The sequence below is a fragment of the Accipiter gentilis genome, chromosome 32 (genome assembly GCF_929443795.1).
Source record: "Accipiter gentilis chromosome 32, bAccGen1.1, whole genome shotgun sequence".
Lineage (NCBI taxonomy): Eukaryota > Metazoa > Chordata > Aves > Accipitriformes > Accipitridae > Astur > Astur gentilis.
The window spans coordinates 20,701,550-20,715,109 of record NC_064911.1 but is presented as its reverse complement, the minus strand read 5'-3'; the positions used below and the strand labels follow the sequence as shown (position 1 = coordinate 20,715,109).

The 13,560-nt window shown below is 36.2% G+C and overlaps 1 protein-coding gene across 2 annotated transcripts in view; it reads left to right on the top strand.

Annotated features, from left to right (window-relative positions):
• Positions 1–13,560, top strand: part of CDKL5 (cyclin dependent kinase like 5) — a 131,443-nt gene that overhangs the window by 4,784 nt on the left and 113,099 nt on the right. Inside the window, exon 1 of one of the 2 annotated variants that reach the window (XM_049834841.1) lies at positions 6,809–6,871. The exons of the other annotated variant lie outside the window; for it this stretch is intronic. The gene's annotated coding sequence lies outside the window, so the exon portion shown is untranslated. Of the gene's footprint in view, positions 1–6,808; positions 6,872–13,560 lie in introns of those variants that run through there. 2 annotated transcript variants of the gene reach the window in all.

Below are 13,560 nucleotides of genomic sequence, written 5' to 3'. Positions count from 1 at the left end.
TTCTAGCTTTAGTGTAATTAGATTTATTTTTCTAACATTCCAGAAGAGATGTGTGTTCCAGTTTGACTTCAAACTTGTATTCCTAATCTAAACTGGTTGAACCTTCTGGTGTTAGAATTGCCCATTAATGTCTTGAAAATTAATCCTTTAGGTGATTTTAACAGTAGGATAAAATAATTTCACACTGACACTTATTTTGGGAAAAGAAGATAATCTTGCTGTGGGTGGCATTCATGAGAAATACTTGCCTGGCAATACTAAAAAAAAAAAGGCGGGGGGGGGGGGGGGGGAGGAAGCCCCCAAACCAAAAACCAAATTTCTTCTCTGGAAAAACCAAAATGTGAATCAATTCTTAACTGAATCCTCATTATGCCAGCCACATAGAGCTCCATTATTTTGGTGAATTGTGTCATTGTCTCTCTTAACCTTTTCCTACAGATGACTGTAGAAGTACAGGTATTAATGGTAACACACTGCTTCATTCAACTGAGGGAAAGTGAGGATGTGGCTGCAAGGTATGGTAGAATCAAATACTTATTCAACCATTAAGTGTAAAAAAAAAAAATTCTTGGAGCTTGAATATGAAAACAGAACTTTTTTCACCCCTTCCTACTTCTCTTCATAATTAGGTGTCAGCATTTAAAAGTCATCATGTACTGTAGGAACTGTACGTTTCTTAGTGAATGCAGAGAAATGGTTAACACAATTATTTATTTGTAGGGGAGAATTCTTATTTAGCTTAATTCCTTAGAACTATATTTTGGTTGATCTCATCATCTACCAACTAATTGTGAAACCCTTGTGTTTGTGGGGAAACCCTTAGTTTTCAAACTCATAGAAGTCATGATCTTGAAATGGATTTTTTTTAAGTTCCTACTGAATTTATAATTATCTGGGGTAACTATCTGGCATAGAATCACTCAGAGTTTTTCAGTACGTTTGGTTTACTTTGAGTTTAGTGCTTATGCAGTGAGCAGCTACTCAGCTGTAAAGTCCCACTTACATGTGAAGTAAGTGAATAGCTACTTGAATGTACATCATCAGTTCAGTGCTTTACAGTCTTATCCCTTTCTGACCTTGAGAAGGTAGGTCTTTCTCTTTGGCCTGTATATGATAGACCGGGTAACATTTTAACTTGTTACAACAATCTGATTTGATGGCCACAAAATAACTGCCAGCTGGTAACTTTTTTTAAGCTTTGTACCAGCAAGTGGGACTTTGTACTCACATATTTAAAGGATATAACTTTTGAATTAAACTTGAGAGCACAATAAATGTGTGTTTATAAGCTTCCTACTTGTTGCTACATTTACTAATCTTAAGAAAGTCATATTTATTTTTCATGTAATTCACGCCTCAAACTCCCTGTGTTTGCCTACACGTGCATCGGCATTATGCTAGTGTGGTAGAGCAGAAGGTCCAGTGTTCCCTGAATGTTGCAGATTTGTGATGCTAGATGTTGTGCACTGCTTTTTGTCTCATCTCCCTTTTCATCTGGACAACATTTTTGGATGATGGCAAAGAGGAAACTGTTCTGATGGGAGTCCTGTAGTAGATAAGCTTCAAAAGCTTGCTGGAAGGATTTGGATATTACTGTCTGCTAGCTCTTGCAACAAATTTCAGTATGCTGGGTAAGAGTATCTTGCATGCTGCAGCATAACGTGTTAGTTGCAGGTTCATCAGAGGAGTTTGCCGTGAATAAATGTAATGTAGTTTGTTTGCTCTGTGTCTTCCAAAATGGTGGGGTTTTTCATAAATAACATTTTTGGCTGGTACCTGAAATAGTAGTATCAAAACTGAGGTGCATGGAAGGTGGGGATATGTCATAGCTTTTCGTAAAGCTCTTCTTGTCAGAGCTATTAGACTTGTTCTAAATTCCTGTTAACCTGCTGTGTTCAGTAAAAACTTTACAGTAGCTGAAAACAAATCGCAGGAAAAGCTTCCTCTTCTGTTTTTTATTTTCAACACTTGGCAGCATTTTGTTTATTCCCTGGAGTCACTTAAGCCTGTTCTACAAATACTTGTGCACATGTATTAAGTTAAACATATGTTTAACTTCAGTTGTATTGCTTATGGAGGAGTGTATGCAGGATGGGGGCCCATCTGACTTTAGTTTTTATGTGACCCCCTTCAGAGGTGAAGAAATGTTAAAACTGTCAAAACATACAGCACCTCATATAGTATATGAAACTGTTTTTAATCTCACATCTTAACTGATATTTCAAATCCATGTTGTTCAAAGTAGTTGGTAGATATCCTGGCAGCTCTTAAGTGTTTTCTATGTTGTTAGAATATACTTTGGGGATGAAAAATAGGGGATGGGCATAGGTTTATGATAACTTAGAACAAGTTTGCTTTTTATGTTATGTACCATTTGAGATCAAAAAAAGTTTAATTTGCTTATGGGTTACTTACGTATAGAACTACTCATCCAAAAGTTAAAGCTATTTATTAGTCAAAGAGTAGTAGGCAGTTGTCATAGCAGTGACAATAAATTTTAATAATTTTCAGTTGTGAACCTTTGAACATCTGCTTTATAAAATTATATCCTTTTTTATTGCAAGATGTGTGTTCACTGAAGTGAGGCTGAATCTATTAATAAATATAGAATACACCCCCCTGCTCCCCCAACTTTCTGCTGCTGTGTTTAATAGGACTACTTAGGGTAGTTTGAAGTGATAATTGACATCAGGGGTGGAAGAGGGAACTCAGGAGGTTGTCTAGTTATCCCTTTTGCTCAAAAGCAGTATTTTCCTAAAAACATATTTATTCCTAAAATGTCACTAGGAAGAAGTTGTGTAAAATTAAATTACTTTTCTCTTTCCAGGGCACCTCTTTTTTTCCCTTTGCTATGTTCAACTCATTTTCATGACGCTGCTGCATTATCATCTTGCACTTGAAAAGCAAATTCCAGCTAAAAGGAAGCGAAGGTCTTTGGTGCAAGATCTTTTTCCCTTGCTCCAATCTCCCCCCTTTTTTTGTTTCTGCTCTTAATCTGCCACATCCACAATGCTGCCATCTGGTTGTTTGCTTAAGTTCTGCGAAAATGCTTCCAGTCTCCCTTGCTTTGCTTGTCAGACAAGGATGGAGTTGCAGTATCCCCGAATCCGCTACTCCAGACACGCACACATAGTATGCTGTTATCTACCTGCAACTATAAGCTTTAAAAAAAACCCCAAAGAAACCTCCCAAATCCCTCACCTTAACTACTCCGTGTATGAAAACACCTACAATGAGTCTATGCTCGCTTCAGAAGTTTCGTGCTTTAAAAACTTGATTCTACCTTATGGACTTCTTCACGCTTTCCTGGTCCATCTGTTCATCTAGCACAGCTTCTTCTCTATCCCTTCACACAATCTAGGCTGTTGAAATGCAAGACGCCTTTGCAGATCCTTTAATTGGTAGTAGTCTTTATTTTTATTTTTTTACACCTTTTTGTATTTCTTAAAAAAACCCAACCAAACAAATGAAAACAAAACAACCCAAAAAACCCCAAAAGAACCCCCCCCAAGCCAGCCCCCCCCAAACCTCACCCCAAAATCTTGAGTTTCTTCTTTTTTTGTTGGCATTATTATTGCGAAGGGTGTTTTAAATTATGTGCCATTATAATGTTTTTATGCAACCATTCTTCTTCCACTTAACTGTGAAATCTTGTTTGGGTACAGCTTGTGTTTAAAGATAGTTATTTATGGAGCACTGTAGCTGTACATCATGATGTACAGTCAATAATGTGTTGATCCGGTAAGTCTATAGACTAAAGCTACTACTTTACGCAGTATAGCCTATTATAAAACAGAAAACCTTGAAGTGGGGCGTGGCTAGTGCTGATGAAATGCTTTGAGGAACAGGTGGGACTTTGAAGTTTTATTTTAGTTTGAGGGAAGGTTGCTTATGCAATTGTTCCATCTGTCCATCCATCTGCCCATTCGCCTGTCCTCCCACCCTGCCAGTAACTTCTGAACCACTTGCTCAATTCCTAGTCAACTTTGGCAGAGGTACAGTGTTCTCCTGCTCTGCTGCAAACATACAGGTCTTAGGGAAACAGGCAGATGGTTGGAGAAGAGACTGTGCAAGGAACAGGGGGAACTCTGTTCTGTGTCTCTGTGGTCAGCCTGTAGTAATACCTATCATGGCGTTTGCTGCCTTTTGCCAAGCTAGTGTGCAAAGTAAAGACAGTACGGAAAGTGAGAGACATGCAGCTGATGTGATAAGTGATTGTATTGTGCGTAATAGGGGGATATCATGGGGGCAATAATTTGGGGATGTTATTCTAGGAGTGAAGTAAGGGTACTCTCATGGGTGGACATGGGACCCAGAGTTATTGTGGGAGACCTGTTCGACAGTGCCTGGTGTAGCTTATGCAGAAGTGTAACATGTTTTTAAAGAATGTCCTATCTTTAAAGGAACTGGGGAGAGAGCTGCTCAGTTTAAAGCTATCATAAAGAGCAAGGAAAAAGGAGCAAATTGTAGGTGGAATAGAAAACGTCATCTGATGTACATGGGTAAGAGGTTGTATATATCCCACAAAGTCAGTGACAGAAATATGAACTTGATGCAGGAAGAGTGGCAGCCAACCAGGAGGAACATAGAACTTCATATATAGAGGAGAGGGGAATTTGAGAGAAAAGAGGTGTTGTAGCACAGCAAAATGAATTGAAATCACTGAAATATTTCTCAAAAAACTTGGAGGGCTGAAATGTTTTGTTCAGTTTAGGATTTTAAGAATTCTGCAACTTCAACACAACAAATGGGTTGCTTGACTTTCTTTAAAAGCTGTGCTACTGCTAGAAGTAAAACCAGATTTCGGTATGAAGGTGACCGTGTGGGATGCCCACGGTAATAGTAACAAAACAGTGTTTTCAGAAGGTGAACCTTGACTCTGCTTTTCCTAACCAAATAGCTATTCCTGTCATTTGGAGATCATTAAATCTGTTTCAGTGAATTCTATACATATTGACGTTTTAGTTGCCTAAAGCTCTGTGAGTGAACAGCCTATTTGAAAAAAGTCATGGTCTTTCTTCTGTTAACCTAGTTGTTTTTCAGTTGCTATTGCGGACTCAAATTGTGATGTAACTCACAGAAAAAAATCCATGTGTATTTTTAATTAATGTGTTGAAACTTAAGATTGTTTTAACTATAAGTTTGGATACTGGGAGATGTTTTTTTTGTTTGGGTTGTTTTTCTTTTTTTTTCTTGTGGGATATATGAAATTTGTTTATACAAGTCACCATAAAATACAGTGACTAAAATTGTGTTGTAAATAACATGTATGGATGAGGGGAGATAGGAAGGTATTTGTATTAAGGCCAAAGTCTTCTTGCCTTTGATCATACAAAGTACTGAACAGCCCTGTGAGGCTAGGAGGACTATCCTGTATTTTTCCACACCAGTAAAATGGGTGACCTTTTCTTTGACTGTTCCAGTTATATTCACTTAAAATAACATTTGAGCTATTGTTGGCTCTTTCACTGAAAATGGAATGGGAGATCAAGCTTGTTAGCTTGCTCTTCTTCAAAGAAATTAACAAAAAGGAAGTATGCTGTCCTTTTAAATAATAAAACTTCAATGCTAGTGAGAAAAGATTGTTCAGTTATAGAAAATATGAATAAACAGTTTTAATCCAGTAAATTTACTTTCTCACTCTAAAATCAGTGTTTGTTTTTTTCAAAATACTAGTTCTTACACTTTTTTAATATCTCAGATTTTTAAAGAATTTGACAATGGTTGTAACCTTCATTTTGTGACTATCAAACAATTTCCTATTTTTTTCTTACATGGCTTAGGGCTTAATATAACTTCTTGCTCACTTTAGGGCTTAATGTAACTTCTTGCTTGCTTCCTGATTTTGATCATTAGTTTTATTTTTGGTCTCTTTTTTACCTTGTGAAGTACAGCAATAGTTAAAACAGAAAGGTCCCCACCAAAATGTGCAAGCTGCCAAGCCTCATGTACCTTTACCATCCAACAGATGTACATACACCCAAATTTGGGGGTATGTGACTTGTAGTATAAAATGTACAAGCGTGATGGTGTAGGGTATGTAATGCATGAAAATAAGAGTGTGTTTTTATACTGTCAAACCTTGAGAGTGGGTTCTGGATGATAGGACCCCCATCCTAATTTGTGCTGATGGAAGCTGCTGTACAGGTAAATGACCACTTCCAGTTTCTTCTGCCTTTTGTGAATATAACTAATACTTAAAAAGGAAAATATGGTATCTTTCCTATCCTCAGAGCTGGGTTTGCATACAATGCTGAGAACTAAATAGTGGAAGCTGGGTTGCGGTAGTGGAATGGAAGCAGGGATGAAAAAGAGACTGTTTTGTTGAGCATATTTACAGATTTTTTCATCTGCTGTGGAGCCCTGATATTGGTAGACCTGTGCACTAGGTCTCATGGAAGACTCTGTGCCTTATGCTGGGCCGGCTGTGTGGTGAGAAGGTCTGGTGCAAGGCTGTGGTAAGAGGTTGTCCCTGTGGATGGGGCTCCCACTAGCCTTGAGCCTTCCTGCTTGAGGTTAAACACTGCCTGGGCAAGCTGTGCTGCCCAAGTATGGTATTATTCAGTGGCTACTAGTCCTTGTGCTGCATTGCTAGTGTTTGAGAGGATATGTTGTGCTAAAGGTTTAATCTGGGGAGCTGTGGATTCAATTTAATGTTCAAAGTGTGGGATTTGGCAGCTCTGTATGTAGCATGTATATTTGTGCAATGTTAATTTATGGGCTTTTTTCATCTCTTCATGGTTCATTCATATCTCTCGGGATGAAAATCCCCTCCACCTGTGAAGCTGAAATAATTGGATTTTTTTTCAGATGAGTGATAGATGAAGATTAAAATGGACCTCTAGAATAAATTACATTTGTGAGATGGATGGTAAATTTTCCCTAACTTCCTTTTCCTTGTCTGATAAACTTTACCATGTTATTGAGGTACCGTGGGACAGATTAAAAGAAATTGTAGGCTTTCATGTTCATTACATATGGCATACTGTGGTGGTGAAGTTCCTCTGCCGAAAACCAGAAATAAATTTGAACGTGATGTGAATAGCTTAACATCTGCCAATGCCTGGTAGTTACATAGAACAGATTTTCATCATACCACAGCAGCAGTGGTGTTACAATATGCTTTAACTTGGAGTTTAAATCTAGAAGCAAAATACCAAAAGCCAAGATTGTTTTTAACACTTGCATGAAAATACTCTTTTCTAGTTGCATTTTGCAAGCAAAAGCACAAGTATATTACTGTAGTATAGTATGTGCTCATGTTTAGGTTCTGTAGGGCTAGGGGTAGAACAGCAAATGATGCTGGGCACCTAAGTATTTGTAGACTAGAGAATTTCCTGTGATACTTGCCTTAAGATTGACTCTAAGAGCACAAAAATGTACAAAATATACTGTTAATGCTCTACAGTTTTATTATAAATCAAACTGTTAAATTATTTGTTAAAAAATCAGATTTAAATTGCAAAAGCCTTATTTCATACTGTACTTAATGAAGCTTGGCTAAAAAGTAGCTCTTAGGGATGTTTTGCTGCTGTTTCTAGTATTACTGCATGCCACTGATTCTCATATGGACCACTTCTGCAGTCATTTATGGTCCTTTACGTGGGACTGCCAATGGTGATGTATTGGTTTTGGGAAAATACCTTTTTTATTTATTTATTTATTTATTTTTTTTAATACAAGGAATACACCTTTTGTGCCTTTGGTGTGGAATATTTAAGAAACGGAGAAAATGATACCATGCTAACAGCTTATTTTCTCCTGATTGTTTTTTTTTAGAAAACTAAAAGCACTTGTACAAAGGCCACAGATTATACTGAAATTTTTGTCCTTTAAATGTGCCTCCAAAATACATGAACTGAAGAGAAATTATCCAAAAGGTATATGGAATACTGGAATGTGAAGGGAAGTGTATTTAAATCATTTTCAAGAAAGTCGTCTTCTGGAATATGTGTATACTACATTTTTTTTTTTTCTACTAACTTCCTCAGTTTGATAAGTCCTTTCTCTGATTAAATGAAGACAAGTAGACGTTCTCTATTGACCACTGTTCCTTAACAATAGAGAGTAAACTAATGTATGTTGTGCTTTTCAGTTTTACAGTTGTTATAACTCATTAAGATGCTTTCTAATAATTCCACCTGAGGAAAATAATACTGCCATTTAATTAATAGCAAAACCAAATCATTGGAGGAGGAGAAACAGCTCGAACTAATCTAAAAAAGGATGAAAGCAAGTGTTGAGCAATTGCACTGCAGTACCTAAGAGAAATGTAATTCTCTTGAAGGAGAAACATACAAAATAAGTTTCCAAATTGATTTTGAGTTAAGATGTCAGTAGTGGGGTGACAATACTGTGCATGTGCCACTGTTAGCTATATATGGTACAGTTGTGATTGGAGTGCTAAAAAAAGTGGAATATAAGTCAGGGTAGCAACTGGACTAAACTCCAGGTGAGTAAGAGTTCTCGTCTGCAGCCATTGACTAATGCATATTTTGGTTCATTACTGTGCTTCTGAAATATTGTGAACATGTCATACCTGAATTAAAATCTAAACACTATTAAACATACACCCTTATGACCCTTCCCTTTCAGAACAGCAAGATTAGGTGAAAATAGGAATTGGTCCTTGGGTAGCATGAAACAGATTAGTTAAATTGTCAGATAATTAAGAACTATTTACCTGCATTTGTTACATGTTAAAAGCTGTTTTGCTTCTATCAGCACTGTTGGGAGTCAGTTTTTGCAAACAAGTAGTCTGAGCATTTTGTTTAAAGTTCTACCAAAATTATGAGACATCAAGTAAGCATAGTATATGTGTTTTGAAATTGCTCTCATGTCTTCAAGGAGTTTAGGTGGTAAAGCATTGTGTGCCGTAGTATAAATGATATAACCAGTTGTTCAAAGATATTAAGTGGGGTAAATAAAATACATTACATTTGGAAAGAGTGGGAAAATAGACATGGTTTTAAAAATCTGTGCTGTATAAGGAGTTGTGCTGAGCATGACCTGAAGGAATACTTTGAGTTCCATGAATGGGCCTATGTAATTGCCTTGTTTTGCATGTCTTATTTTAAGAGGTCTGCAAAACAAGTTGGAGAAAGATAAATTGGAGCAAAATTTGCGAAAACAGATATCTATAGCATGTTATGCCTTTTGGTAGAAACTGTGAATGTTCTGGGCTGTACCTGAATTTGCTATGTGGTTTTCATCTTTGTTGCTTGGCTCTGTTCAGGGTGGGGGCTTTTTTCTTTCACGCACCACTATTCATATGCTGGTGTTTATACCATTTTAAGGTAGAAAAGTAGTCAGTGTTTTCTTTGACACTTATTTGCAATGATTCTTTCAGTTAAAGAGTATAATCATCAAGTAGCCCCTTTGCAAAATAATAAACCTTTTTCCCCCTCCCTCATATGGTAATACTATAAGTGATTCCTGTATTGTATTCCTTGCAGTTGAGACACAACTTAATTGAATCAGAACTGGAGGATGTGAACAGCAAAAGTTTTCATCTATTCTACTTAAGAAACCTGAAGGTAGAGCTTAAGTGGAAATGAGTTTTCCTGGTGGAGATACCGAGAAGGCATTTTAGGTGGATTTTCCAGCTTTGTCAATGGCATGAAGTGGGGTGTTCTGAGCAGACCTCAGTGTGTCACTGCTCCTATATCTGTGTATAGGAAGTTGTTGGAACTTAATTTTCTTCTTTTGAATTTAGGGATTGTAGAGTTCTTGGCTCAGCATTTGAGATTATGGAATAGGAACAAAACCAAAAAAGAATCCCTAGGTTGTAGGCTGCTTTTAAGATAGAGTACTGAAGTATGCTGAGCTCATGTATTCAGTGATAATTGTCATTTCTCCGTAGAAGATCCAGTAATATGTCCTTCACTGTTTTGTCCATTTGTATTAAAGAGATGAAAGGTTAGGATTGAGCTTCGGGGTTTTTGCTTGTGATTAGTGTTATGTTTTAAGTTGTTTTGTATTTTTTTTGTTCTCTATTGCAGTTTTATGGAATCCTGCAAGCTGTCATTTCTTGTTGGGAAATATTGCTCAAATTATGAATGGCTGACTGCTTAGTGATGCGTTTTAATGAAGATTACCATTTTATGCTGTGATTTGCTTTGAACAAATTTGCTTATTTCTAGGACCTTGCTGTGTCTTCCAGTGAACCTCTGGAAGGTATGATCAAGACCAGTGGTAGAAATTGTACTTTTTTGTGTCATGGTCCTATTTTAGGATTGCTGCCATGGAGGACAGATGTTGAATAGGCTAAGTTTAGGAAGTGAATGGGGATTGTTTTATCTATTAACAATTATTTTAATGTGACAATGAAGGTGTTACTTGCCACATTTTTCTGGTTTTATTTATTATGGCTTTTTATGTGCTTTTCAGTAGCTTAACCATTGACTTCTGGAAATGATTAAGACTGATGAATTACTGTTGAAGGGAATTTGTGGATGGTAGTCCTTTTCTAGAGAATAAGCAGATCTTGTAGGATCTGGCTAAGTTTTTTTGGTAAGACTTTGCACTTCATATTGTAATGTGTATTTATTGAATATTAACGATGGGACTTTGAGTTCTTTTCTAACAACTGTATTTGCAGTGGGTGTTTAATAAGTAAATGTAGCGAATGTTAGGAGTTGAATCTCATAGCTCTTCTGTACCCAAATTCTCACTGCAGAGAGAGATCGAGATTTATTACCTAACTTCTCCTGGCTTGCAAAAGAGAATAACAACTGCAGCACCATAATGAAATAAAGTTGGAGTCCCAAGTTCAAAAGTTTATCTGGAGGTTAGGTTAAAATACCCTCATTTTCTGAAAAGATAAAGCATTTCCTTTGTGACTCTGTGTGTTGTTCAGTAACATAGCTGCTTAACATGGTTTGCTGTGAGAGGCAAGGTGTTAGTTTTGGTTTATTGTGAGCACCTCTAAATCTGACCTATCCTTTATATAATTCGTACAAGTGGAGGAAAAAAAGTCAGTTATTTAGTATGAGTTGTTCAACTGCATAATGCATTTTTTTGGTCATATGTTTAACAGTTTTGTTCTTCTAATTAGGACACAAAACCCCACTATGATCATCACAATATTTTTCTCTTGAAGACTGATGGCCTGGTAGTAATTAAGTTATAATTACATAAACTTTAAATTTCTAGCTTTGCAGTTCAGTTGTACTCTTGTATATGAGAAAATAAAACAAATGAAGTTAGTGTATTTCTTCTTTATGAAATATGCAGGTAGTGTATATTGGGGTTTAAGCAATAATTAAGAAATGAGGTGAAAAAATGTGGAAGTACCAAAAGGGGAAGCATTGCTTGTGAGACTGGGAGAGGAGGGGGGAAGTGTTTTGCTATAGTACCACTATAGACACTTTTTACAAATACTGTAATTCAGGAACAGCAGGCTAATTTGCTTTTTCAACAGTGGGAAATACATCTTTAGTGAGATCTGCTGTTACGCTCTGTTTTATAGATGGCTTAGTCTCTGTAGTTCTTGAATTTTCCAGTATGGCTGTTTGGTAGGCTTTTATGGTTCTGAAGTTTTTTGAGACTTCTGCAAATGTTGCAGTAAATTAGGGAGAGGAAGAAAAAAAGTCTTGGTTGGGAAAAAGTCCTGGTAAAATATCAAGCTCAATACTTCTGTGTTTGTTTTAGCAACAAAATTTAAGAACTTCATGCTTAGATGCTACTTATGTGCTGTTTCAAGTTGAAATAGAAAAAAAAATTAATCTGCACTACACATATTCATTTTCACTAGAACAAAAAATACATGTGTAAACTCGACTCGATCCATTTGTTTCTCTGAAGTTTGAAGTTCTCTGTCACTCCTAAGTGAAGCCTACCTTTTTATTTTTTACTCTTAAATAGAATTGCATTGAGTTTTGTAATACCCAGTATCAAATTAGATTAGATGATTACATTCTTGCAAATAGTTCACTTGTGTGATACAGAAGTACTTTGTGTATAGTTTATAAAGGCAAGATGATCTTCTTAAGGGAAGAAGTCTTTTGTATGCTATGTGGGTTTTTAATCTTTTTGATTTTGTCTTATGTTGCTCACTTTTCTTCCCCAATTGTGATTTTGAAGTTCTTCAGTTGTAACATTAAGAAAGTGTCTTTTGAAAATTATGGTGAACTATGTTTTATCAATTGAATTACAAAAAATAAATACTGAAACTAGTTAGCTAATTATCTTTTATTTCTGCTGCTTTTTTGACAGTTATGTTTGGGTATTTACAATACACAGTCAAATTTTTAAGAATAAAAAACTCTAGCCTTGCTATTTTTGTTTAAAGCTGTGTCTATGATAGCTTATCCATAATGGTGACAGTAATAAAATGAAATATTGAATTAGAACTGTTCCCCAAAGTCTTATTTGCTGTCAGATATCCCAGAAGACACAGAATGATGCAAGGTGTTATAATAGTAAATCATATTTTGTGCATAGGAAGTCTGTCCCAAATGAACTGGAAAAGCTGATGCTTGTTTTCTTGTTTCAGATGAGATATTAATGCACTGATCAGGTACTTTGAAAGAAGGAAACATGCAAGATTTCATTCACCTCTAGAAGATTGATATGTATACGTAAAATTGTCACTACTTAATAGGCTCTGCTAGTGGGTATTAGGTGTAGCAAGTTCTGCTTTGTTAGTGATCTACGTATGGAAGTTCTGCTGTTACTCTGCTGCACTTCCCTATGGCTAAGATCTTAATACATGGTGGTATCTATGAGATTATTGTCAGCAGCCTTTAAAATTTTAACTCTGATTTTTATCAAGGTGCATTTCATAATTGGAACTCATACACATATGAACTCTTACTTTGTATTACCTGCCTAAGAATAAAAAGTCACTGTTACTGCCTGTAGGGTTTGCTTTACAGCGTAAGGTCACATGACAGCATCTTCAATATTAGCCCCTTATCAATGTTTTTCTACAGATGGGTCTGTATAATTCTTGTTCACTCTGCATATTTATGGGAGATACAAGATGTTGTATTGTTTAGAATCAACTCTTTTTACAGGGCAGAGATAGTTTATTTGGTGGTGAGTATAGGACTCTTGTTAATGTCACATGTTTGTGTGCTAGTCGATGGGAATACATTGAAGGAGATCAGAAAATATTGAGAGTGGTAACTCGATATCGTTCTATGATTTTGTATCAGTTAAAGAGTTGCTTTTAAACCAGAAAGAATAAGCGTCTCTTCCTTTTCAGGAAGATTTTCGTATATTTTGCTTACAACTTCTAAATAGAAACCACTGTTTCTAAAAATAGAAATTAAAGCAATTTCATTACAACTCTTAATGAGTGTTGAGATGGATGAATCAAAGTAGTTACTTTTAATTGGATGTTACAAATCTGCAAAAACCAAAGGGGCAAAAGAATTCTTTGAAAGCATAACCAGATAAGGGATGTTTGGTTTCTGTTAGTAAGCTTAAATGAGAATTTAACAGTGTTGAATTCTGTTGAATTTTGGAACAATTAAGAGGAAGAAAGGCAATCATTTTTCACTTGAAACAATTCTACAAAAGTGTGCAATAAGTGTGCTGTTTTCCCTTCTCTCC